General features: G+C 41.6%; 25 non-coding genes across 25 annotated transcripts; 19 read left to right on the plus strand and 6 right to left on the minus strand.

The window, feature by feature from the left end:
- Positions 1-30: 30 nt before the first annotated feature.
- On the minus strand, positions 31-125 carry TRNAI-UAU (transfer RNA isoleucine (anticodon UAU)). The gene is made up of 2 exons: positions 88-125; positions 31-66 (listed from the first exon to the last, which is right to left on the minus strand). It is a non-coding gene; the product is annotated as a tRNA-Ile (tRNA).
- A 412-nt stretch (positions 126-537) lies between these two features.
- On the plus strand, positions 538-619 carry TRNAS-GCU (transfer RNA serine (anticodon GCU)). Its single transcript has one exon. It is a non-coding gene; the product is annotated as a tRNA-Ser (tRNA).
- Positions 620-1,214: 595 nt separating this feature from the next.
- On the plus strand, positions 1,215-1,286 carry TRNAT-UGU (transfer RNA threonine (anticodon UGU)). Its single transcript has one exon. It is a non-coding gene; the product is annotated as a tRNA-Thr (tRNA).
- A 1,680-nt stretch (positions 1,287-2,966) lies between these two features.
- TRNAS-GCU (transfer RNA serine (anticodon GCU)) lies at positions 2,967-3,048 on the plus strand. Its single transcript has one exon. It is a non-coding gene; the product is annotated as a tRNA-Ser (tRNA).
- A 589-nt stretch (positions 3,049-3,637) lies between these two features.
- Positions 3,638-3,709, plus strand: TRNAT-UGU (transfer RNA threonine (anticodon UGU)). The gene has a single exon. It is a non-coding gene; the product is annotated as a tRNA-Thr (tRNA).
- Positions 3,710-4,123: 414 nt separating this feature from the next.
- Positions 4,124-4,205, plus strand: TRNAS-GCU (transfer RNA serine (anticodon GCU)). Its single transcript has one exon. It is a non-coding gene; the product is annotated as a tRNA-Ser (tRNA).
- A 741-nt stretch (positions 4,206-4,946) lies between these two features.
- TRNAT-UGU (transfer RNA threonine (anticodon UGU)) lies at positions 4,947-5,018 on the plus strand. The gene has a single exon. It is a non-coding gene; the product is annotated as a tRNA-Thr (tRNA).
- Positions 5,019-6,192: 1,174 nt separating this feature from the next.
- Positions 6,193-6,287, minus strand: TRNAI-UAU (transfer RNA isoleucine (anticodon UAU)). Its single transcript has 2 exons — positions 6,250-6,287; positions 6,193-6,228 (listed from the first exon to the last, which is right to left on the minus strand). It is a non-coding gene; the product is annotated as a tRNA-Ile (tRNA).
- Positions 6,288-6,699: 412 nt separating this feature from the next.
- On the plus strand, positions 6,700-6,781 carry TRNAS-GCU (transfer RNA serine (anticodon GCU)). The gene has a single exon. It is a non-coding gene; the product is annotated as a tRNA-Ser (tRNA).
- A 595-nt stretch (positions 6,782-7,376) lies between these two features.
- Positions 7,377-7,448, plus strand: TRNAT-UGU (transfer RNA threonine (anticodon UGU)). Its single transcript has one exon. It is a non-coding gene; the product is annotated as a tRNA-Thr (tRNA).
- A 2,351-nt stretch (positions 7,449-9,799) lies between these two features.
- On the plus strand, positions 9,800-9,871 carry TRNAT-UGU (transfer RNA threonine (anticodon UGU)). The gene has a single exon. It is a non-coding gene; the product is annotated as a tRNA-Thr (tRNA).
- Positions 9,872-11,045: 1,174 nt separating this feature from the next.
- On the minus strand, positions 11,046-11,140 carry TRNAI-UAU (transfer RNA isoleucine (anticodon UAU)). The gene is made up of 2 exons: positions 11,103-11,140; positions 11,046-11,081 (listed from the first exon to the last, which is right to left on the minus strand). It is a non-coding gene; the product is annotated as a tRNA-Ile (tRNA).
- Positions 11,141-11,551: 411 nt separating this feature from the next.
- TRNAS-GCU (transfer RNA serine (anticodon GCU)) lies at positions 11,552-11,633 on the plus strand. Its single transcript has one exon. It is a non-coding gene; the product is annotated as a tRNA-Ser (tRNA).
- A 595-nt stretch (positions 11,634-12,228) lies between these two features.
- On the plus strand, positions 12,229-12,300 carry TRNAT-UGU (transfer RNA threonine (anticodon UGU)). Its single transcript has one exon. It is a non-coding gene; the product is annotated as a tRNA-Thr (tRNA).
- A 1,167-nt stretch (positions 12,301-13,467) lies between these two features.
- On the minus strand, positions 13,468-13,562 carry TRNAI-UAU (transfer RNA isoleucine (anticodon UAU)). Its single transcript has 2 exons — positions 13,525-13,562; positions 13,468-13,503 (listed from the first exon to the last, which is right to left on the minus strand). It is a non-coding gene; the product is annotated as a tRNA-Ile (tRNA).
- A 411-nt stretch (positions 13,563-13,973) lies between these two features.
- Positions 13,974-14,055, plus strand: TRNAS-GCU (transfer RNA serine (anticodon GCU)). The gene has a single exon. It is a non-coding gene; the product is annotated as a tRNA-Ser (tRNA).
- Positions 14,056-14,644: 589 nt separating this feature from the next.
- Positions 14,645-14,716, plus strand: TRNAT-UGU (transfer RNA threonine (anticodon UGU)). The gene has a single exon. It is a non-coding gene; the product is annotated as a tRNA-Thr (tRNA).
- Positions 14,717-16,396: 1,680 nt separating this feature from the next.
- TRNAS-GCU (transfer RNA serine (anticodon GCU)) lies at positions 16,397-16,478 on the plus strand. The gene has a single exon. It is a non-coding gene; the product is annotated as a tRNA-Ser (tRNA).
- Positions 16,479-17,067: 589 nt separating this feature from the next.
- On the plus strand, positions 17,068-17,139 carry TRNAT-UGU (transfer RNA threonine (anticodon UGU)). Its single transcript has one exon. It is a non-coding gene; the product is annotated as a tRNA-Thr (tRNA).
- Positions 17,140-18,313: 1,174 nt separating this feature from the next.
- TRNAI-UAU (transfer RNA isoleucine (anticodon UAU)) lies at positions 18,314-18,408 on the minus strand. Its single transcript has 2 exons — positions 18,371-18,408; positions 18,314-18,349 (listed from the first exon to the last, which is right to left on the minus strand). It is a non-coding gene; the product is annotated as a tRNA-Ile (tRNA).
- Positions 18,409-18,820: 412 nt separating this feature from the next.
- TRNAS-GCU (transfer RNA serine (anticodon GCU)) lies at positions 18,821-18,902 on the plus strand. The gene has a single exon. It is a non-coding gene; the product is annotated as a tRNA-Ser (tRNA).
- Positions 18,903-19,491: 589 nt separating this feature from the next.
- TRNAT-UGU (transfer RNA threonine (anticodon UGU)) lies at positions 19,492-19,563 on the plus strand. Its single transcript has one exon. It is a non-coding gene; the product is annotated as a tRNA-Thr (tRNA).
- A 1,677-nt stretch (positions 19,564-21,240) lies between these two features.
- Positions 21,241-21,322, plus strand: TRNAS-GCU (transfer RNA serine (anticodon GCU)). Its single transcript has one exon. It is a non-coding gene; the product is annotated as a tRNA-Ser (tRNA).
- Positions 21,323-23,157: 1,835 nt separating this feature from the next.
- TRNAI-UAU (transfer RNA isoleucine (anticodon UAU)) lies at positions 23,158-23,252 on the minus strand. The gene is made up of 2 exons: positions 23,215-23,252; positions 23,158-23,193 (listed from the first exon to the last, which is right to left on the minus strand). It is a non-coding gene; the product is annotated as a tRNA-Ile (tRNA).
- Positions 23,253-24,341: 1,089 nt separating this feature from the next.
- TRNAT-UGU (transfer RNA threonine (anticodon UGU)) lies at positions 24,342-24,413 on the plus strand. Its single transcript has one exon. It is a non-coding gene; the product is annotated as a tRNA-Thr (tRNA).
- The last annotated feature ends 1,266 nt before the right edge of the window (positions 24,414-25,679 follow it).

Below are 25,679 nucleotides of genomic sequence, written 5' to 3' on the forward strand. Positions count from 1 at the left end.
TGTGAAATGGTTTATGAAAAACAACACGGCTGCTCCAGGTGAGGCTCGAACTCACAACCTCGGCATGGCTCAGTGCAAGTACTGCTGTATAAGTACCGCGCGCTAACCAATTGCACCACTGGAGCTCTCTCTTTTCACATCTCCCCAGGTGAGCCATCTACAGCTGACCAAGTAGATGACAGACACTGCTCCATCATTCACTGTGCAAGATCGACTCACATGCTAGCATGTTATCATGACTATTAAAAATACAGTCCAAACGGAATAGATTCTATAATTGTCCTATAACATATGCTCTGTCTATTCAAAACCCCATAGAATTATATCTTGACAGTTCTGACAAAGTCTAGGGGAATCTTATGAATATTTGTAATTAGCACATAGTAAGAATTTCCCAAAAATGAAATGTAGGTCCCTGATTGGGGGAAGACGTGGAATGTGAGATCTTGCCTCAGCTGTTTTTTTCTTTTTTAGGTACAGTATATTGACACTTCAGTACCTTTTGTGAAGCAAGGTTTCAGATGGGCCTGTAGGGCAGACGAGGTGGCCGAGTGGTTAAGGCGATGGACTGCTAATCCATTGTGCTCTGCACGCGTGGGTTCGAATCCCACCTTCGTCAGAAAGCCATCAGAGTCTCTTTTGATGGCCAGCATTTCTTGTAGTATAATTACACTTACACTCTCTTTCAAGACAGAGCCAGGATCCGCTAGATGGGATCATCTGACTGTTCCATTTTAACAAATATGTCAAATAAAGTGAAGTATTTTGTGCGTAATAGAAATTAGATCTTTCATGGAGTTTCCAGAGGATTGCCTTTCACTCACTCCTGGCTTATTAACCAGTTTGGATAAATAGATTGATAAGAAAGCAGCTCTTACTCCTAAAGTTTAGGCCGTCTCAAATGAATGACTGTTAACATATGTCTGCCCCACAGAGACAGATCACTTCTAATAAGTGGGTTCTCTATATGTCACTGATTGCAGACATACTAACTAGAGCTATCGGTATGGTCTTGAATGCGAAAACTCTTATTTTCTCATATGAAAATGTAGTTTTTCATACTTCCAAAAAAAGTGCCTTAAGCATGGTCTTCAATGTGTGCGCGCACGTGGACATTCATATGCAACTACGTTTCCATACAGAGTCTCAAAATCATAGATATATTCATACCTCAGTAAGAATACATGTTGCAATTTACATCCTGCGTGCAGACTGGCCTTGTAGCTCAGTGGCAGAGCACTGGTCTTGTAAACCAGGGGTCATGAGTTCAAGCCTCATCAGGGCCTTTTTACATGAGTCTTTCTGTATGTTGTTTTCAAGTCATTCTTCCCTGGAGTCACACCTTGCTTTAGGATTGCTTATTGCCAAGCTTTCCTTTCCTGCTTTCATATTATCAAGAAAATATCATGAAGATCATTGAATTATAAATTATTGCCTCACCCCTTCCGATCGCCTGACTAACGCCTGACAAACGCCATTCTCACCCTGGCGGGCAAGCCCTGCCGGGCAAAGCCAAATAAGCCATGCATATTTACAGTTCCTTTGAAAGGCAGAGCGAGGACTAGGACCTCTGTTCCGACTGAATCTGCATCCACAGAAAGGATGTTATAAGGCCCTACAAATTTCACCAAGGAGATGTGAAAGTCTTCCCCCATAAAATACTTTTTTTCCCAGATACCCCGGCTCTTAGGCAAATGAGGTTACTCCTCAAAACCCCACCCCCACTCACCATAAATATCCTTCTCTCCTGCTGTCCATTCAAATGATACAAGGTATCTTGTACATAGAGAGAAAGGGAGAATAGGCAGACTTGCTTCAAAGATTTGGTGACCTTGGATGGGTGGGTTGAATGAAGAAGTGAACCTGGTTTCTGGGAAAGGAGTATCGAGATGAAGATGAGGAAAAGTGAACATGGACCACATTCATAGGTTAGAGAAATACATTTAATAGGTTGAATGGTTTTGAAAAGTGAACTTCGAGCAGTAATTGTTGTTTTTTAAACTGCAAAGAAATTAAAAATGAATGTGGAATTGGAGGCACACTCTGAGCAGAAAAGCACCATAAGCTGCTATGGTGCAACTCAAGATGGTGAATAGAACCTTTAATATGATGATGCTCTTCTTTTGCTAGTTTTTTCGAGTCACCTTTTATTGTAAGTAGCTGATACAGCATTTTTTGCAGCTCTTCAGTTTATGGTTATCATGTGAGAACACTGTTTTCATCATATTTATTATTCTACAAATGTATTTTTAAATGCACTGATGTGGTGTTTGCATGAAATGCAAGATGGCACATCATGGAATGTTTAAACTGAGCATCGCGGAGGATATGTGATATTTGGCACCCAGAGGAGTAGGACACGTAGATCCTATAAGAAGTAAAGACTCTCTAGCAAGGGCCGTCCATACTCTGAGTTTAAACTTTACTTTTTGTGAAATGGTTTATGAAAAACAACACGGCTGCTTCAGGTGAGGCTCGAACTCACAACCTCGGCATAGCTCAGTGCAAGTACTGCTGTATAAGTACCGCGCGCTAACCGATTGCACCACTGGAGCTCTCTCTTTTCACATCTCCCCAGGTGAGCCATCTACAGCTGACCAAGTAGATGACAGACACTGCTCCATCATTCACTGTGCAAGATCGACTCACATGCTAGCATGTTATCATGACTATTAAAAATACAGTCCAAACGGAATAGATTCTATAATTGTCCTATAACATATGCTCTGTCTATTCAAAACCCCATAGAATTATATCTTGACAGTTCTGACAAAGTCTAGGGGAATCTTATGAATATTTGTAATTAGCACATAGTAAGAATTTCCCAAAAATGAAATGTAGGTCCCTGATGGGGGAAGACGTGGAATGTGAGATCTTGCCTCAGCTGTTTTTTTCTTTTTTAGGTACAGTATATTGACACTTCAGTACCTTTTGTGAAGCAAGGTTTCAGATGGGGCTGTAGGGCAGACGAGGTGGCCGAGTGGTTAAGGCGATGGACTGCTACTCCATTGTGCTCTGCACGCGTGGGTTCGAATCCCACCTTCGTCGGAAAGCCATCAGTGTCTCTTTTGATGGCCAGCATTTCTTGTAGTATAATTACACTCTCTTTCAAGACAGAGCCAGGATCCGCTAGATGGGATCATCTGACTGTTCCATTTTAACAAATATGTCAAATAAAGTGAAGTATTTTGTGCGTAATAGAAATTAGATCTTTCATGGAGTTTCCAGAGGATTGCCTTTCACTCACTCCTGGCTTATTAACCAGTTTGGATAAATAGATTGATAAGAAAGCAGCTCTTACTCCTAAAGTTTAGGCCGTCTCAAATGAATGACTGTTAACATATGTCTGCCCCACAGAGACAGATCACTTCTAATAAGTGGGTTCTCTATATGTCACTGATTGCAGACATACTAACTAGAGCTATCGGTATGGTCTTGAATGCGAAAACTCTTATTTTCTCATATGAAAATGTAGTTTTTCATACTTCAAAAAAAAGTGCCTTAAGCGTGGTCTTCAATGTGTGCGCGCACGTGGACATTCATATGCAACTACGTTTCCATACAGAGTCTCAAAATCATAGATATATTCATACCTCAGTAAGAATACATGTTGCAATTTACATCCTGCGTGCAGACTGGCCTTGTAGCTCAGTGGCAGAGCACTGGTCTTGTAAACCAGGGGTCATGAGTTCAAGCCTCATCAGGGCCTTTTTACATGAGTCTTTCTGTATGTTGTTTTCAAGTCATTCTTCCCTGGAGTCACACCTTGCTTTAGGATTGCTTATTGCCAAGCTTTCCTTTCCTGCTTTCATATTATCAAGAAAATATCATGAAGATCATTGAATTATAAATTATTGCCTCACCCCTTCCAATCGCCTGACGAACGCCTGACAAACGCCATTCTCACCCTGGCGGGCAAGCCCTGCCGGGCAAAGCCAAATAAGCCATGCATATTTGTAATTAGCACATAGTAAGAATTTCCCAAAAATGAAATGTAGGTCCCTGATGGGGGAAGACGTGGAATGTGAGATCTTGCCTCAGCTGTTTTTTTCTTTTTTAGGTACTGTATATTGACACTTCAGTACCTTTTGTGAAGCAAGGTTTCAGATGGGGCTGTAGGGCAGACGAGGTGGCCGAGTGGTTAAGGCGATGGACTGCTAATCCATTGTGCTCTGCACGCGTGGGTTCGAATCCCACCTTCGTCGGAAAGCCATCATACTTCCAAAAAAAGTGCCTTAAGTAAGGGTGGGCGTAGTTCGCGAAGTAGCACTTCGCGAAGCTACGCAAAGTGAAGTTCGCACTACGCGAGCTACGCGTAGCACTTCGCGAACTGCGAAGTAACATGTTCGCACTGTGCAAGATGTTGTTTTCAATGATTGCACAGTGCGGACAAGCAACCGGCACTGTGCAATCATTGAAAATGGCATCTTGCACAGTGCGAGCTGTAGTTTTCTGCTGCTCGAGTAGATTTTTACTCGAGCTGCAGCTTTCTCAACGCGAACTGGTAGTTTCTCATCGCGAGCGGTCGCGAGCATACGCGACCCCTCGCAATGAGAAACCTGACCTTCTCGCGTTGGGAATCTCGCCGGGAGGTTTATTTTCCATGCTCGCGATCGCGAACAAGGAAAAAGTCTCGCCAGGATGTCATTTTGCTTGCTCGCGGTCGCGAGCAAGCAAAAAATGACCGCAGCACTACGCAACACTACGCTACGCGTGTTCGTACTGTGCTACGTGCAGTTCGCGTAGTGCGAAGTAGCGCGAACTTCGCAAACTACGCGAGCGTAGCGTAGTGCTTCGCCCAGGCCTAGCCTTAAGCATGGTCTTCAATGTGTGCGCGCACGTGGACATTCATATGCAACTACGTTTCCATACAGAGTCTCAAAATCATAGATATATTCATACCTCAGTAAGAATACATGTTGCAATTTACATCCTGCGTGCAGACTGGCCTTGTAGCTCAGTGGCAGAGCACTGGTCTTGTAAACCAGGGGTCATGAGTTCAAGCCTCATCAGGGCCTTTTTACATGAGTCTTTCTGTATGTTGTTTTCAAGTCATTCTTCCCTGGAGTCACACCTTGCTTTAGGATTGCTTATTGCCAAGCTTTCCTTTCCTGCTTTCATATTATCAAGAAAATATCATGAAGATCATTGAATTATAAATTATTGCCTCACCCCTTCCGATCGCCTGACGAACGCCTGACAAACGCCATTCTCACCCTGGCGGGCAAGCCCTGCCGGGCAAAGCCAAATAAGCCATGCATATTTACAGTTCCTTTGAAAGGCAGAGCGAGGACTAGGACCTCTGTTCCGACTGAATCTGCATCCACAGAAAGGATGTTATAAGGCCCTACAAATTTCACCAAGGAGATGTGAAAGTCTTCCCCCATAAAATACTTTTTTTCCCAGATACCCCGGCTCTTAGGCAAATGAGGTTACTCCTCAAAACCCCACCCCCACTCACCATAAATATCCTTCTCTCCTGCTGTCCATTCAAATGATACAAGGTATCTTGTACATAGAGAGAAAGGGAGAATAGGCAGACTTGCTTCAAAGATTTGGTGACTTTGGATGGGTGGGTTGAATGAAGAAGTGAACCTGGTTTCTGGGAAAGGAGTATCGAGATGAAGATGAGGAAAAGTGAACATGGACCACATTCATAGGTTAGAGAAATACATTTAATAGGTTGAATGGTTTTGAAAAGTGAACTTCGAGCAGTAATTGTTGTTTTTTAAACTGCAAAGAAATTAAAAATGAATGTGGGATTGGAGGCACACTCTGAGCAGAAAAGCACCATAAGCTGCTATGGTGCAACTCAAGATGGTGAATAGAACCTTTAATATGATGATGCTCTTCTTTTGCTAGTTTTTTCGAGTCACCTTTTATTGTAAGTAGCTGATACAGCATTTTTTGCAGCTCTTCAGTTTATGGTTATCATGTGAGAACACTGTTTTCATCATATTTATTATTCTACAAATGTATTTTTAAATGCACTGATGTGGTGTTTGCATGAAATGCAAGATGGCACATCATGGAATGTTTAAACTGAGCATCGCGGAGGATATGTGATATTTGGCACCCAGAGGAGTAGGACACGTAGATCCTATAAGAAGTAAAGACTCTCTAGCAAGGGCCGTCCATACTCTGAGTTTAAACTTTACTTTTTGTGAAATGGTTTATGAAAAACAACACGGCTGCTCCAGGTGAGGCTCGAACTCACAACCTCGGCATGGCTCAGTGCAAGTACTGCTGTATAAGTACCGCGCGCTAACCAATTGCACCACTGGAGCTCTCTCTTTTCACATCTCCCCAGGTGAGCCATCTACAGCTGACCAAGTAGATGACAGACACTGCTCCATCATTCACTGTGCAAGATCGACTCACATGCTAGCATGTTATCATGACTATTAAAAATACAGTCCAAACGGAATAGATTCTATAATTGTCCTATAACATATGCTCTGTCTATTCAAAACCCCATAGAATTATATCTTGACAGTTCTGACAAAGTCTAGGGGAATCTTATGAATATTTGTAATTAGCACATAGTAAGAATTTCCCAAAAATGAAATGTAGGTCCCTGATTGGGGGAAGACGTGGAATGTGAGATCTTGCCTCAGCTGTTTTTTTCTTTTTTAGGTACAGTATATTGACACTTCAGTACCTTTTGTGAAGCAAGGTTTCAGATGGGCCTGTAGGGCAGACGAGGTGGCCGAGTGGTTAAGGCGATGGACTGCTAATCCATTGTGCTCTGCACGCGTGGGTTCGAATCCCACCTTCGTCAGAAAGCCATCAGAGTCTCTTTTGATGGCCAGCATTTCTTGTAGTATAATTACACTTACACTCTCTTTCAAGACAGAGCCAGGATCCGCTAGATGGGATCATCTGACTGTTCCATTTTAACAAATATGTCAAATAAAGTGAAGTATTTTGTGCGTAATAGAAATTAGATCTTTCATGGAGTTTCCAGAGGATTGCCTTTCACTCACTCCTGGCTTATTAACCAGTTTGGATAAATAGATTGATAAGAAAGCAGCTCTTACTCCTAAAGTTTAGGCCGTCTCAAATGAATGACTGTTAACATATGTCTGCCCCACAGAGACAGATCACTTCTAATAAGTGGGTTCTCTATATGTCACTGATTGCAGACATACTAACTAGAGCTATCGGTATGGTCTTGAATGCGAAAACTCTTATTTTCTCATATGAAAATGTAGTTTTTCATACTTCCAAAAAAAGTGCCTTAAGCATGGTCTTCAATGTGTGCGCGCACGTGGACATTCATATGCAACTACGTTTCCATACAGAGTCTCAAAATCATAGATATATTCATACCTCAGTAAGAATACATCTTGCAATTTACATCCTGCGTGCAGACTGGCCTTGTAGCTCAGTGGCAGAGCACTGGTCTTGTAAACCAGGGGTCATGAGTTCAAGCCTCATCAGGGCCTTTTTACATGAGTCTTTCTGTATGTTGTTTTCAAGTCATTCTTCCCTGGAGTCACACCTTGCTTTAGGATTGCTTATTGCCAAGCTTTCCTTTCCTGCTTTCATATTATCAAGAAAATATCATGAAGATCATTGAATTATAAATTATTGCCTCACCCCTTCCGATCGCCTGACGAACGCCTGACAAACGCCATTCTCACCCTGGCGGGCAAGCCCTGCCGGGCAAAGCCAAATAAGCCATGCATATTTACAGTTCCTTTGAAAGGCAGAGCGAGGACTAGGACCTCTGTTCCGACTGAATCTGCATCCACAGAAAGGATGTTATAAGGCCCTACAAATTTCACCAAGGAGATGTGAAAGTCTTCCCCCATAAAATACTTTTTTTCCCAGATACCCCGGCTCTTAGGCAAATGAGGTTACTCCTCAAAACCCCACCCCCACTCACCATAAATATCCTTCTCTCCTGCTGTCCATTCAAATGATACAAGGTATCTTGTACATAGAGAGAAAGGGAGAATAGGCAGACTTGCTTCAAAGATTTGGTGACCTTGGATGGGTGGGTTGAATGAAGAAGTGAACCTGGTTTCTGGGAAAGGAGTATCGAGATGAAGATGAGGAAAAGTGAACATGGACCACATTCATAGGTTAGAGAAATACATTTAATAGGTTGAATGGTTTTGAAAAGTGAACTTCGAGCAGTAATTGTTGTTTTTTAAACTGCAAAGAAATTAAAAATGAATGTGGGATTGGAGGCACACTCTGAGCAGAAAAGCACCATAAGCTGCTATGGTGCAACTCAAGATGGTGAATAGAACCTTTAATATGATGATGCTCTTCTTTTGCTAGTTTTTTCGAGTCACCTTTTATTGTAAGTAGCTGATACAGCATTTTTTGCAGCTCTTCAGTTTATGGTTATCATGTGAGAACACTGTTTTCATCATATTTATTATTCTACAAATGTATTTTTAAATGCACTGATGTGGTGTTTGCATGAAATGCAAGATGGCACATCATGGAATGTTTAAACTGAGCATCGCGGAGGATATGTGATATTTGGCACCCAGAGGAGTAGGACACGTAGATCCTATAAGAAGTAAAGACTCTCTAGCAAGGGCCGTCCATACTCTGAGTTTAAACTTTACTTTTTGTGAAATGGTTTATGAAAAACAACACGGCTGCTTCAGGTGAGGCTCGAACTCACAACCTCGGCATAGCTCAGTGCAAGTACTGCTGTATAAGTACCGCGCGCTAACCGATTGCACCACTGGAGCTCTCTCTTTTCACATCTCCCCAGGTGAGCCATCTACAGCTGACCAAGTAGATGACAGACACTGCTCCATCATTCACTGTGCAAGATCGACTCACATGCTAGCATGTTATCATGACTATTAAAAATACAGTCCAAACGGAATAGATTCTATAATTGTCCTATAACATATGCTCTGTCTATTCAAAACCCCATAGAATTATATCTTGACAGTTCTGACAAAGTCTAGGGGAATCTTATGAATATTTGTAATTAGCACATAGTAAGAATTTCCCAAAAATGAAATGTAGGTCCCTGATGGGGGAAGACGTGGAATGTGAGATCTTGCCTCAGCTGTTTTTTTCTTTTTTAGGTACAGTATATTGACACTTCAGTACCTTTTGTGAAGCAAGGTTTCAGATGGGGCTGTAGGGCAGACGAGGTGGCCGAGTGGTTAAGGCGATGGACTGCTAAACCATTGTACTCTGCACGCGTGGGTTCGAATCCCACCTTCGTCGGAAAGCCATCAGAGTCTATTTTGATGGCCAGCATTTCTTGTAGTATAATTACACTCTCTTTCAAGACAGAGCCAGGATCCGCTAGATGGGATCATCTGACTGTTCCATTTTAACAAATATGTCAAATAAAGTGAAGTATTTTGTGCGTAATAGAAATTAGATCTTTCATGGAGTTTCCAGAGGATTGCCTTTCACTCACTCCTGGCTTATTAACCAGTTTGGATAAATAGATTGATAAGAAAGCAGCTCTTACTCCTAAAGTTTAGGCCGTCTCAAATGAATGACTGTTAACATATGTCTGCCCCACAGAGACAGATCACTTCTAATAAGTGGGTTCTCTATATGTCACTGATTGCAGACATACTAACTAGAGCTATCGGTATGGTCTTGAAAGCGAAAACTCTTATTTTCTCATATGAAAATGTAGTTTTTCATACTTCCAAAAAAAGTGCCTTAAGCATGGTCTTCAATGTGTGCGCGCACGTGGACATTCATATGCAACTACGTTTCCATACAGAGTCTCAAAATCATAGATATATTCATACCTCAGTAAGAATACATGTTGCAATTTACATCCTGCGTGCAGACTGGCCTTGTAGCTCAGTGGCAGAGCACTGGTCTTGTAAACCAGGGGTCATGAGTTCAAGCCTCATCAGGGCCTTTTTACATGAGTCTTTCTGTATGTTGTTTTCAAGTCATTCTTCCCTGGAGTCACACCTTGCTTTAGGATTGCTTATTGCCAAGCTTTCCTTTCCTGCTTTCATATTATCAAGAAAATATCATGAAGATCATTGAATTATAAATTATTGCCTCACCCCTTCCGATCGCCTGACGAACGCCTGACAAACGCCATTCTCACCCTGGCGGGCAAGCCCTGCCGGGCAAAGCCAAATAAGCCATGCATATTTACAGTTCCTTTGAAAGGCAGAGCGAGGACTAGGACCTCTGTTCCGACTGAATCTGCATCCACAGAAAGGATGTTATAAGGCCCTACAAATTTCACCAAGGAGATGTGAAAGTCTTCCCCCATAAAATACTTTTTTTCCCAGATACCCCGGCTCTTAGGCAAATGAGGTTACTCCTCAAAACCCCACCCCCACTCACCATAAATATCCTTCTCTCCTGCTGTCCATTCAAATGATACAAGGTATCTTGTACATAGAGAGAAAGGGAGAATAGGCAGACTTGCTTCAAAGATTTGGTGACTTTGGATGGGTGGGTTGAATGAAGAAGTGAACCTGGTTTCTGGGAAAGGAGTATCGAGATGAAGATGAGGAAAAGTGAACATGGACCACATTCATAGGTTAGAGAAATACATTTAATAGGTTGAATGGTTTTGAAAAGTGAACTTCGAGCAGTAATTGTTGTTTTTTAAACTGCAAAGAAATTAAAAATGAATGTGGGATTGGAGGCACACTCTGAGCAGAAAAGCACCATAAGCTGCTATGGTGCAACTCAAGATGGTGAATAGAACCTTTAATATGATGATGCTCTTCTTTTGCTAGTTTTTTCGAGTCACCTTTTATTGTAAGTAGCTGATACAGCATTTTTTGCAGCTCTTCAGTTTATGGTTATCATGTGAGAACACTGTTTTCATCATATTTATTATTCTACAAATGTATTTTTAAATGCACTGATGTGGTGTTTGCATGAAATGCAAGATGGCACATCATGGAATGTTTAAACTGAGCATCGCGGAGGATATGTGATATTTGGCACCCAGAGGAGTAGGACACGTAGATCCTATAAGAAGTAAAGACTCTCTAGCAAGGGCCGTCCATACTCTGAGTTTAAACTTTACTTTTTGTGAAATGGTTTATGAAAATCAACACGGCTGCTCCAGGTGAGGCTCGAACTCACAACCTCGGCATAGCTCAGTGCAAGTACTGCTGTATAAGTACCGCGCGCTAACCGATTGCGCCACTGGAGCTCTCTCTTTTCACATCTCCCCAGGTGAGCCATCTACAGCTGACCAAGTAGATGACAGACACTGCTCCATCATTCACTGTGCAAGATCGACTCACATGCTAGCATGTTATCATGACTATTAAAAATACAGTCCAAACGGAATAGATTCTATAATTGTCCTATAACATATGCTCTGTCTATTCAAAACCCCATAGAATTATATCTTGACAGTTCTGACAAAGTCTAGGGGAATCTTATGAATATTTGTAATTAGCACATAGTAAGAATTTCCCAAAAATGAAATGTAGGTCCCTGATGGGGGAAGACGTGGAATGTGAGATCTTGCCTCAGCTGTTTTTTTCTTTTTTAGGTACAGTATATTGACACTTCAGTACCTTTTGTGAAGCAAGGTTTCAGATGGGGCTGTAGGGCAGACGAGGTGGCCGAGTGGTTAAGGCGATGGACTGCTAATCCATTGTGCTCTGCACGCGTGGGTTCGAATCCCACCTTCGTCGGAAAGCCATCAGAGTCTCTTTTGATGGCCAGCATTTCTTGTAGTATAATTACACTTACACTCTCTTTCAAGACAGAGCCAGGATCCGCTAGATGGGATCATCTGACTGTTCCATTTTAACAAATATGTCAAATAAAGTGAAGTATTTTGTGCGTAATAGAAATTAGATCTTTCATGGAGTTTCCAGAGGATTGCCTTTCACTCACTCCTGGCTTATTAACCAGTTTGGATAAATAGATTGATAAGAAAGCAGCTCTTACTCCTAAAGTTTAGGCCGTCTCAAATGAATGACTGTTAACATATGTCTGCCCCACAGAGACAGATCACTTCTAATAAGTGGGTTCTCTATATGTCACTGATTGCAGACATACTAACTAGAGCTATCGGTATGGTCTTGAATGCGAAAACTCTTATTTTCTCATATGAAAATGTAGTTTTTCATACTTCCAAAAAAAGTGCCTTAAGCATGGTCTTCAATGTGTGCGCGCACGTGGACATTCATATGCAACTACGTTTCCATACAGAGTCTCAAAATCATAGATATATTCATACCTCAGTAAGAATACATGTTGCAATTTACATCCTGCGTGCAGACTGGCCTTGTAGCTCAGTGGCAGAGCACTGGTCTTGTAAACCAGGGGTCATGAGTTCAAGCCTCATCAGGGCCTTTTTACATGAGTCTTTCTGTATGTTGTTTTCAAGTCATTCTTCCCTGGAGTCACACCTTGCTTTAGGATTGCTTATTGCCAAGCTTTCCTTTCCTGCTTTCATATTATCAAGAAAATATCATGAAGATCATTGAATTATAAATTATTGCCTCACCCCTTCCGATCGCCTGACGAACGCCTGACAAACGCCATTCTCACCCTGGCGGGCAAGCCCTGCCGGGCAAAGCCAAATAAGCCATGCATATTTACAGTTCCTTTGAAAGGCAGAGCGAGGACTAGGACCTCTGTTCCGACTGAATCTGCATCCACAGAAAGGATGTTATAAGGCCCTACAAATTTCACCAAGGAGATGTGAAAGTCTTCCCCCATAAAATACTTTTTTTCCCAGATACCCCGGCTCTTAGGCAAATGAGGTTACTCCTCAAAACCCCACCCCCACTCACCATAAATATCCTTCTCTCCTGCTGTCCATTCAAAAGGTATCTTGTACATAGAGAGAAAGGGAGAATAGGCAGACTTGCTTCAAAGATTTGGTGACTTTGGATGGGTGGGTTGAATGAAGAAGTGAACCTGGTTTCTGGGAAAGGAGTATCGAGATGAAGATGAGGAAAAGTGAACATGGACCACATTCATAGGTTAGAGAAATACATTTAATAGGTTGAATGGTTTTGAAAAGTGAACTTCGAGCAGTAATTGTTGGTTTTTAAACTGCAAAGAAATTAAAAATGAATGTGGGATTGGAGGCACACTCTGAGCAGAAAAGCACCATAAGCTGCTATGGTGCAACTCAAGATGGTGAATAGAACCTTTAATGTGATGATGCTCTTCCTTTGCTAGTTTTTTCGAGTCACCTTTTATTGTAAGTAGCTGATACAGCATTTTTTGCAGCTCTTCAGTTTATGGTTATCATGTGAGAACACTGTTTTCATCATATTTATTATTCTACAAATGTATTTTTAAATGCACTGATGTGGTGTTTGCATGAAATGCAAGATGGCACATCATGGAATGTTTAAACTGAGCATCGCGGAGGATATGTGATATTTGGCACCCAGAGGAGTAGGACACGTAGATCCTATAAGAAGTAAAGACTCTCTAGCAAGGGCCGTCCATACTCTGAGTTTAAACTTTACTTTTTGTGAAATGGTTTATGAAAATCAACACGGCTGCTCCAGGTGAGGCTCGAACTCACAACCTCGGCATAGCTCAGTGCAAGTACTGCTGTATAAGTACCGCGCGCTAACCGATTGCGCCACTGGAGCTCTCTCTTTTCACATCTCCCCAGGTGAGCCATCTACAGCTGACCAAGTAGATGACAGACACTGCTCCATCATTCACTGTGCAAGATCGACTCACATGCTAGCATGTTATCATGACTATTAAAAATACAGTCCAAACGGAATAGATTCTATAATTGTCCTATAACATATGCTCTGTCTATTCAAAACCCCATAGAATTATATCTTGACAGTTCTGACAAAGTCTAGGGGAATCTTATGAATATTTGTAATTAGCACATAGTAAGAATTTCCCAAAAATGAAATGTAGGTCCCTGATGGGGGAAGACGTGGAATGTGAGATCTTGCCTCAGCTGTTTTTTTCTTTTTTAGGTACAGTATATTGACACTTCAGTACCTTTTGTGAAGCAAGGTTTCAGATGGGGCTGTAGGGCAGACGAGGTGGCCGAGTGGTTAAGGCGATGGACTGCTAATCCATTGTGCTCTGCACGCGTGGGTTCGAATCCCACCTTCGTCGGAAAGCCATCAGAGTCTCTTTTGATGGCCAGCATTTCTTGTAGTATAATTACACTCTCTTTCAAGACAGAGCCAGGATCCGCTAGATGGGATCATCTGACTGTTCCATTTTAACAAATATGTCAAATAAAGTGAAGTATTTTGTGCGTAATAGAAATTAGATCTTTCATGGAGTTTCCAGAGGATTGCCTTTCACTCACTCCTGGCTTATTAACCAGTTTGGATAAATAGATTGATAAGAAAGCAGCTCTTACTCCTAAAGTTTAGGCCGTCTCAAATGAATGACTGTTAACATATGTCTGCCCCACAGAGACAGATCACTTCTAATAAGTGGGTTCTCTATATGTCACTGATTGCAGACATACTAACTAGAGCTATCGGTATGGTCTTGAATGCGAAAACTCTTATTTTCTCATATGAAAATGTAGTTTTTCATACTTCCAAAAAAAGTGCCTTAAGCATGGTCTTCAATGTGTGCGCGCACGTGGACATTCATATGCAACTACGTTTCCATACAGAGTCTCAAAATCATAGATATATTCATACCTCAGTAAGAATACATGTTGCAATTTACATCCTGCGTGCAGACTGGCCTTGTAGCTCAGTGGCAGAGCACTGGTCTTGTAAACCAGGGGTCATGAGTTCAAGCCTCATCAGGGCCTTTTTACATGAGTCTTTCTGTATGTTGTTTTCAAGTCATTCTTCCCTGGAGTCACACCTTGCTTTAGGATTGCTTATTGCCAAGCTTCCCTTTCCTGCTTTCATATTATCAAGAAAATATCATGAAGATCATTGAATTATAAATTATTGCCTCACCCCTTCCGATCGCCTGACGAACGCCTGACAAACGCCATTCTCACCCTGGCGGGCAAGCCCTGCCGGGCAAAGCCAAATAAGCCATGCATATTTACAGTTCCTTTGAAAGGCAGAGCGAGGACTAGGACCTCTGTTCCGACTGAATCTGCATCCACAGAAAGGATGTTATAAGGCCCTACAAATTTCACCAAGGAGATGTGAAAGTCTTCCCCCATAAAATACTTTTTTTCCCAGATACCCCGGCTCTTAGGCAAATGAGGTTACTCCTCAAAACCCCACCCCCACTTACCATAAATATCCTTCTCTCCTGCTGTCCATTCAAATGATACAAGGTATCTTGTACATAGAGAGAAAGGGAGAATAGGCAGACTTGCTTCAAAGATTTGGTGACTTTGGATGGGTGGGTTGAATGAAGAAGTGAACCTGGTTTCTGGGAAAGGAGTATCGAGATGAAGATGAGGAAAAGTGAACATGGACCACATTCATAGGTTAGAGAAATACATTTAATAGGTTGAATGGTTTTGAAAAGTGAACTTCGAGCAGTAATTGTTGTTTTTTAAACTGCAAAGAAATTAAAAATGAATGTGGGATTGGAGGCACACTCTGAGCAGAAAAGCACCATAAGCTGCTATGGTGCAACTCAAGATGGTGAATAGAACCTTTAATATGATGATGCTCTTCTTTTGCTAGTTTTTTCGAGTCACCTTTTATTGTAAGTAGCTGATACAGCATTTTTTGCAGCTCTTCAGTTTATGGTTATCATGTGAGAACACTGTTTTCATCATATTTATTATTCTACAAATGTATTTTTAAATGCACTGATGTGGTGTTTGCATGAAATGCAAGATGGCACATCATGGAATGTTTAAACTGAGCATCGCGGAGGATATGTGATATTTGGCACCCAGAGGAGTAGGACACGTAGATCCTATAAGAAGTAAAGACTCTCTAGCAAGGGCCGTCCATACTCTGAGTTTAAACTTTACTTTTTGTGAAATGGTTTATGAAAATCAACACGGCTGCTACAGGTGAGGCTCGAACTCACAACCTCGGCATGGCTCAGTGCAAGTACTGCTGTATAAGTACCGCGCGCTAACCGATTGCGCCACTGGAGTTCTCTCTTTTCACATCTCCCCAGGTGAGCCATCTACAGCTGACCAAGTAGATGACAGACACTGCTCCATCATTCACTGTGCAAGATCGACTCACATGCTAGCATGTTATCATGACTATTAAAAATACAGTCCAAACGGAATAGATTCTATAATTGTCCTATAACATATGCTCTGTCTATTCAAACCCCATAGAATTATATCTTGACAGTTCTGACAAAGTCTAGGGGAATCTTATGAATATTTGTAATTAGCACATAGTAAGAATTTCCCAAAAATGAAATGTAGGTCCCTGATTGGGGGAAGACGTGGAATGTGAGATCTTGCCTCAGCTGTTTTTTTCTTTTTTAGGTACAGTATATTGACACTTCAGTACCTTTTGTGAAGCAAGGTTTCAGATGGGGCTGTAGGGCAGACGAGGTGGCCGAGTGGTTAAGGCGATGGACTGCTAATCCATTGTGCTCTGCACGCGTGGGTTCGAATCCCACCTTCGTCGGAAAGCCATCAGAGTCTCTTTTGATGGCCAGCATTTCTTGTAGTATAATTACACTCTCTTTCAAGACAGAGCCAGGATCCGCTAGATGGGATCATCTGACTGTTCCATTTTAACAAATATGTCAAATAAAGTGAAGTATTTTGTGCGTAATAGAAATTAGATCTTTCATGGAGTTTCCAGAGGATTGCCTTTCACTCACTCCTGGCTTCTTAACCAGTTTGGATAAATAGATTGATAAGAAAGCAGCTCTTACTCCTAAAGTTTAGGCCGTCTCAAATGAATGACTGTTAACATATGTCTGCCCCACAGAGACAGATCACTTCTAATAAGTGGGTTCTCTATATGTCACTGATTGCAGACATACTAACTAGAGCTATCGGTATGGTCTTGAATGCGAAAACTCTTATTTTCTCATATGAAAATGTAGTTTTTCATACTTCCAAAAAAAGTGCCTTAAGCATGGTCTTCAATGTGTGCGCGCACGTGGACATTCATATGCAACTACGTTTCCATACAGAGTCTCAAAATCATAGATATATTCATACCTCAGTAAGAATACATGTTGCAATTTACATCCTGCGTGCAGACTGGCCTTGTAGCTCAGTGGCAGAGCACTGGTCTTGTAAACCAGGGGTCATGAGTTCAAGCCTCATCAGGGCCTTTTTACATGAGTCTTTCTGTATGTTGTTTTCAAGTCATTCTTCCCTGGAGTCACACCTTGCTTTAGGATTGCTTATTGCCAAGCTTCCCTTTCCTGCTTTCATATTATCAAGAAAATATCATGAAGATCATTGAATTATAAATTATTGCCTCACCCCTTCCGATCGCCTGACGAACGCCTGACAAACGCCATTCTCACCCTGGCGGGCAAGCCCTGCCGGGCAAAGCCAAATAAGCCATGCATATTTACAGTTCCTTTGAAAGGCAGAGCGAGGACTAGGACCTCTGTTCCGACTGAATCTGCATCCACAGAAAGGATGTTATAAGGCCCTACAAATTTCACCAAGGAGATGTGAAAGTCTTCCCCCATAAAATACTTTTTTTCCCAGATACCCCGGCTCTTAGGCAAATGAGGTTACTCCTCAAAACCCCACCCCCACTCACCATAAATATCCTTCTCTCCTGCTGTCCATTCAAATGATACAAGGTATCTTGTACATAGAGAGAAAGGGAGAATAGGCAGACTTGCTTCAAAGATTTGGTGACTTTGGATGGGTGGGTTGAATGAAGAAGTGAACCTGGTTTCTGGGAAAGGAGTATCGAGATGAAGATGAGGAAAAGTGAACATGGACCACATTCATAGGTTAGAGAAATACATTTAATAGGTTGAATGGTTTTGAAAAGTGAACTTCGAGCAGTAATTGTTGTTTTTTAAACTGCAAAGAAATTAAAAATGAATGTGGGATTGGAGGCACACTCTGAGCAGAAAAGCACCATAAGCTGCTATGGTGCAACTCAAGATGGTGAATAGAACCTTTAATATGATGATGCTCTTCTTTTGCTAGTTTTTTCGAGTCACCTTTTATTGTAAGTAGCTGATACAGCATTTTTTGCAGCTCTTCAGTTTATGGTTATCATGTGAGAACACTGTTTTCATCATATTTATTATTCTACAAATGTATTTTTAAATGCACTGATGTGGTGTTTGCATGAAATGCAAGATGGCACATCATGGAATGTTTAAACTGAGCATCGCGGAGGATATGTGATATTTGGCACCCAGAGGAGTAGGACACGTAGATCCTATAAGAAGTAAAGACTCTCTAGCAAGGGCCGTCCATACTCTGAGTTTAAACTTTACTTTTTGTGAAATGGTTTATGAAAAACAACACGGCTGCTCCAGGTGAGGCTCGAACTCACAACCTCGGCATGGCTCAGTGCAAGTACTGCTGTATAAGTACCGCGCGCTAACCGATTGCGCCACTGGAGCTCTCTCTTTTCACATCTCCCCAGGTGAGCCATCTACAGCTGACCAAGTAGATGACAGACACTGCTCCATCATTCACTGTGCAAGATCGACTCACATGCTAGCATGTTATCATGACTATTAAAAATACAGTCCAAACGGAATAGATTCTATAATTGCCCTATAACATATGCTCTGTCTATTCAAAACCCCATAGAATTATATCTTGACAGTTCTGACAAAGTCTAGGGGAATCTTATGAATATTTGTAATTAGCACATAGTAAGAATTTCCCAAAAATGAAATGTAGGTCCCTGATTGGGGGAAGACGTGGAATGTGAGATCTTGCCTCAGCTGTTTTTTTCTTTTTTAGGTACAGTATATTGACACTTCAGTACCTTTTGTGAAGCAAGGTTTCAGATGGGCCTGTAGGGCAGACGAGGTGGCCGAGTGGTTAAGGCGATGGACTGCTAATCCATTGTGCTCTGCACGCGTGGGTTCGAATCCCACCTTCGTCGGAAAGCCATCAGAGTCTCTTTTGATGGCCAGCATTTCTTGTAGTATAATTACACTCTCTTTCAAGACAGAGCCAGGATCCGCTAGATGGGATCATCTGACTGTTCCATTTTAACAAATATGTCAAATAAAGTGAAGTATTTTGTGCGTAATAGAAATTAGATCTTTCATGGAGTTTCCAGAGGATTGCCTTTCACTCACTCCTGGCTTATTAACCAGTTTGGATAAATAGATTGATAAGAAAGCAGCTCTTACTCCTAAAGTTTAGGCCGTCTCAAATGAATGACTGTTAACATATGTCTGCCCCACAGAGACAGATCACTTCTAATAAGTGGGTTCTCTATATGTCACTGATTGCAGACATACTAACTAGAGCTATCGGTATGGTCTTGAATGCGAAAACTCTTATTTTCTCATATGAAAATGTAGTTTTTCATACTTCCAAAAAAAGTGCCTTAAGCATGGTCTTCAATGTGTGCGCGCACGTGGACATTCATATGCAACTACGTTTCCATACAGAGTCTCAAAATCATAGATATATTCATACCTCAGTAAGAATATATGTTGCAATTTACATCCTGCGTGCAGACTGGCCTTGTAGCTCAGTGGCAGAGCACTGGTCTTGTAAACCAGGGGTCATGAGTTCAAGCCTCATCAGGGCCTTTTTACATGAGTCTTTCTGTATGTTGTTTTCAAGTCATTCTTCCCTGGAGTCACACCTTGCTTTAGGATTGCTTATTGCCAAGCTTTCCTTTCCTGCTTTCATATTATCAAGAAAATATCATGAAGATCATTGAATTATAAATTATTGCCTCACCCCTTCCGATCGCCTGACGAACGCCTGACAAACGCCATTCTCACCCTGGCGGGCAAGCCCTGCCGGGCAAAGCCAAATAAGCCATGCATATTTACAGTTCCTTTGAAAGGCAGAGCGAGGACTAGGACCTCTGTTCCGACTGAATCTGCATCCACAGAAAGGATGTTATAAGGCCCTACAAATTTCACCAAGGAGATGTGAAAGTCTTCCCCCATAAAATACTTTTTTTCCCAGATACCCCGGCTCTTAGGCAAATGAGGTTACTCCTCAAAACCCCACCCCCACTTACCATAAATATCCTTCTCTCCTGCTGTCCATTCAAATGATACAAGGTATCTTGTACATAGAGAGAAAGGGAGAATAGGCAGACTTGCTTCAAAGATTTGGTGACTTTGGATGGGTGGGTTGAATGAAGAAGTGAACCTGGTTTCTGGGAAAGGAGTATCGAGATGAAGATGAGGAAAAGTGAACATGGACCACATTCATAGGTTAGAGAAATACATTTAATAGGTTGAATGGTTTTGAAAAGTGAACTTCGAGCAGTAATTGTTGTTTTTTAAACTGCAAAGAAATTAAAAATGAATGTGGGATTGGAGGCACACTCTGAGCAGAAAAGCACCATAAGCTGCTATGGTGCAACTCAAGATGGTGAATAGAACCTTTAATATGATGCTCTTCTTTTGCTAGTTTTTTCGAGTCACCTTTTATTGTAAGTAGCTGATACAGCATTTTTTGCATCTCTTCAGTTTATGGTTATCATGTGAGAACACTGTTTTCATCATATTTATTATTCTACAAATGTATTTTTAAATGCACTGATGTGGTGTTTGCATGAAATGCAAGATGGCACATCATGGAATGTTTAAACTGAGCATCGCGGAGGATATGTGATATTTGGCACCCAGAGGAGTAGGACACGTAGATCCTATAAGAAGTAAAGACTCTCTAGCAAGGGCCGTCCATACTCTGAGTTTAAACTTTACTTTTTGTGAAATGGTTTATGAAAATCAACACGGCTGCTACAGGTGAGGCTCGAACTCACAACCTCGGCATGGCTCAGTGCAAGTACTGCTGTATAAGTACCGCGCGCTAACCGATTGCGCCACTGGAGTTCTCTCTTTTCACATCTCCCCAGGTGAGCCATCTACAGCTGACCAAGTAGATGACAGACACTGCTCCATCATTCACTGTGCAAGATCGACTCACATGCTAGCATGTTATCATGACTATTAAAAATACAGTCCAAACGTAATAGATTCTATAATTGTCCTATAACATATGCTCTGTCTATTCAAACCCCATAGAATTATATCTTGACAGTTCTGACAAAGTCTAGGGGAATCTTATGAATATTTGTAATTAGCACATAGTAAGAATTTCCCAAAAATGAAATGTAGGTCCCTGATTGGGGGAAGACGTGGAATGTGAGATCTTGCCTCAGCTGTTTTTTTCTTTTTTAGGTACAGTATATTGACACTTCAGTACCTTTTGTGAAGCAAGGTTTCAGATGGGGCTGTAGGGCAGACGAGGTGGCCGAGTGGTTAAGGCGATGGACTGCTAATCCATTGTGCTCTGCACGCGTGGGTTCGAATCCCACCTTCGTCGGAAAGCCATCAGAGTCTCTTTTGATGGCCAGCATTTCTTGTAGTATAATTACACTCTCTTTCAAGACAGAGCCAGGATCCGCTAGATGGGATCATCTGACTGTTCCATTTTAACAAATATGTCAAATAAAGTGAAGTATTTTGTGCGTAATAGAAATTAGATCTTTCATGGAGTTTCCAGAGGATTGCCTTTCACTCACTCCTGGCTTATTAACCAGTTTGGATAAATAGATTGATAAGAAAGCAGCTCTTACTCCTAAAGTTTAGGCCGTCTCAAATGAATGACTGTTAACATATGTCTGCCCCACAGAGACAGATCACTTCTAATAAGTGGGTTCTCTATATGTCACTGATTGCAGACATACTAACTAGAGCTATCGGTATGGTCTTGAATGCGAAAACTCTTATTTTCTCATATGAAAATGTAGTTTTTCATACTTCCAAAAAAAGTGCCTTAAGCATGGTCTTCAATGTGTGCGCGCACGTGGACATTCATATGCAACTACGTTTCCATACAGAGTCTCAAAATCATAGATATATTCATACCTCAGTAAGAATACATGTTGCAATTTACATCCTGCGTGCAGACTGGCCTTGTACCTCAGTGGCAGAGCACTGGTCTTGTAAACCAGGGGTCATGAGTTCAAGCCTCATCAGGGCCTTTTTACATGAGTCTTTCTGTATGTTGTTTTCAAGTCATTCTTCCCTGGAGTCACACCTTGCTTTAGGATTGCTTATTGCCAAGCTTCCCTTTCCTGCTTTCATATTATCAAGAAAATATCATGAAGATCATTGAATTATAAATGATTGCCTCACCCCTTCCGATCGCCTGACAAACGCCTGACAAACGCCATTCTCACCCTGCCGGGCAAGCCCTGCCGGGCAAAGCCAAATAAGCCATGCATATTTACAGTTCCTTTGAAAGGCAGAGCGAGGACTAGGACCTCTGTTCCGACTGAATCTGCATCCACAGAAAGGATGTTATAAGGCCCTACAAATTTCACCAAGGAGATGTGAAAGTCTTCCCCCATAAAATACTTTTTTTCCCAGATACCCCGGCTCTTAGGCAAATGAGGTTACTCCTCAAAACCCCACCCCCACTCACCATAAATATCCTTCTCTCCTGCTGTCCATTCAAATGATACAAGGTATCTTGTACATAGAGAGAAAGGGAGAATAGGCAGACTTGCTTCAAAGATTTGGTGACCTTGGATGGGTGGGTTGAATGAAGAAGTGAACCTGATTTCTGGGAAAGGAGTATCGAGATGAAGATGAGGAAAAGTGAACATGGACCACATTCATAGGTTAGAGAAATACATTTAATAGGTTGAATGGTTTTGAAAAGTGAACTTCGAGCAGTAATTGTTGTTTTTTAAACTGCAAAGAAATTAAAAATGAATGTGGGATTGGAGGCACACTCTGAGCAGAAAAGCACCATAAGCTGCTATGGTGCAACTCAAGATGGTGAATAGAACCTTTAATATGATGATGCTCTTCTTTTGCTAGTTTTTTCGAGTCACCTTTTATTGTAAGTAGCTGATACAGCATTTTTTGCAGCTCTTCAGTTTATGGTTATCATGTGAGAACACTGTTTTCATCATATTTATTATTCTACAAATGTATTTTTAAATGCACTGATGTGGTGTTTGCATGAAATGCAAGATGGCACATCATGGAATGTTTAAACTGAGCATCGCGGAGGATATGTGATATTTGGCACCCAGAGGAGTAGGACACGTAGATCCTATAAGAAGTAAAGACTCTCTAGCAAGGGCCGTCCATACTCTGAGTTTAAACTTTACTTTTTGTGAAATGGTTTATGAAAAACAACACGGCTGCTCCAGGTGAGGCTCGAACTCACAACCTCGGCATGGCTCAGTGCAAGTACTGCTGTATAAGTACCGCGCGCTAACCGATTGCGCCACTGGAGCTCCCTATTTTCACATCTCCCCAGGTGAGCCATCTACAGCTGACCAAGTAGATGACAGACACTGCTCCATCATTCACTGTGCAAGATCGACTCACATGCTAGCATGTTATCATGACTATTAAAAATACAGTCCAAACGGAATAGATTCTATAATTGTCCTATAACATATGCTCTGTCAATTCAAAACCCCATAGAATTATATCTTGACAGTTCTGACAAAGTCTAGGGGAATCTTATGAATATTTGCAATTAGCACATAGTAAGCATTTCCCAAAAATGAAATGTAGGTCCCTGATTGGGGGAAGACGTGGAATGTGAGATCTTGCCTCAGCTGTTTTTTTCTTTTTTAGGTACAGTATATTGACACTTCAGAACCTTTTGTGAAGCAAGGTTTCAGATGGGGCTGTAGGGCAGACGAGGTGGCCGAGTGGTTAAGGCGATGGACTGCTAATCAGTTGTGCTCTGCACGCGTGGGTTCGAATCCCACCTTCGTCGGAAAGCCATCAGAGTCTCTTTTGATGGCCAGCATTTCTTGTAGTATAATTACACTTACACTCTCTTTCAAGACAGAGCCAGGATCCGCTAGATGGGATCATCTGACTGTTCCATTTTAACAAATATGTCAAATAAAGTGAAGTATTTTGTGCGTAATAGAAATTAGATCTTTCATGGAGTTTCCAGAGGATTGCCTTTCACTCACTCCTGGCTTATTAACCAGTTTGGATAAATAGATTGATAAGAAAGCAGCTCTTACTCCTAAAGTTTAGGCCGTCTCAAATGAATGACTGTTAACATATGTCTGCCCCACAGAGACAGATCACTTCTAATAAGTGGGTTCTCTATATGTCACTGATTGCAGACATACTAACTAGAGCTATCGGTATGGTCTTGAATGCGAAAACTCTTATTTTCTCATATGAAAATGTAGTTTTTCATACTTCCAAAAAAAGTGCCTTAAGCATGGTCTTCAATGTGTGCGCGCACGTGGACATTCATATGCAACTACGTTTCCATACAGAGTCTCAAAATCATAGATATATTCATACCTCAGTAAGAATATATGTTGCAATTTACATCCTGCGTGCAGACTGGCCTTGTAGCTCAGTGGCAGAGCACTGGTCTTGTAAACCAGGGGTCATGAGTTCAAGCCTCATCAGGGCCTTTTTACATGAGTCTTTCTGTATGTTGTTTTCAAGTCATTCTTCCCTGGAGTCACACCTTGCTTTAGGATTGCTTATTGCCAAGCTTCCCTTTCCTGCTTTCATATTATCAAGAAAATATCATGAAGATCATTGAATTATAAATTATTGCCTCACCCCTTCCGATCGCCTGACGAACGCCTGACAAACGCCATTCTCACCCTGCCGGGCAAGCCCTGCCGGGCAAAGCCAAATAAGCCATGCATATTTACAGTTCCTTTGAAAGGCAGAGCGAGGACTAGGACCTCTGTTCCGACTGAATCTGCATCCACAGAAAGGATGTTATAAGGCCCTACAAATTTCACCAAGGAGATGTGAAAGTCTTCCCCCATAAAATACTTTTTTTCCCAGATACCCCGGCTCTTAGGCAAATGAGGTTACTCCTCAAAACCCCACCCCCACTCACCATAAATATCCTTCTCTCCTGCTGTCCATTCAAATGATACAAGGTATCTTGTACATAGAGAGAAAGGGAGAATAGGCAGACTTGCTTCAAAGATTTGGTGACCTTGGATGGGTGGGTTGAATGAAGAAGTGAACCTGGTTTCTGGGAAAGGAGTATCGAGATGAAGATGAGGAAAAGTGAACATGGACCACATTCATAGGTTAGAGAAATACATTTAATAGGTTGAATGGTTTTGAAAAGTGAACTTCGAGCAGTAATTGTTGTTTTTTAAACTGCAAAGAAATTAAAAATGAATGTGGGATTGGAGGCACACTCTGAGCAGAAAAGCACCATAAGCTGCTATGGTGCAACTCAAGATGGTGAATAGAACCTTTAATATGATGATGCTCTTCTTTTGCTAGTTTTTTCGAGTCACCTTTTATTGTAAGTAGCTGATACAGCATTTTTTGCAGCTCTTCAGTTTATGGTTATCATGTGAGAACACTGTTTTCATCATATTTATTATTCTACAAATGTATTTTTAAATGCACTGATGTGGTGTTTGCATGAAATGCAAGATGGCACATCATGGAATGTTTAAACTGAGCATCGCGGAGGATATGTGATATTTGGCACCCAGAGGAGTAGGACACGTAGATCCTATAAGAAGTAAAGACTCTCTAGCAAGGGCCGTCCATACTCTGAGTTTAAACTTTACTTTTTGTGAAATGGTTTATGAAAAACAACACGGCTGCTCCAGGTGAGGCTCGAACTCACAACCTCGGCATGGCTCAGTGCAAGTACTGCTGTATAAGTACCGCGCACTAACCGATTGCGCCTCTGG

This window comes from Triturus cristatus, chromosome 12 (assembly GCF_964204655.1).
Source record: "Triturus cristatus chromosome 12, aTriCri1.1, whole genome shotgun sequence".
In the NCBI taxonomy this organism is placed as follows: domain Eukaryota; kingdom Metazoa; phylum Chordata; class Amphibia; order Caudata; family Salamandridae; genus Triturus; species Triturus cristatus.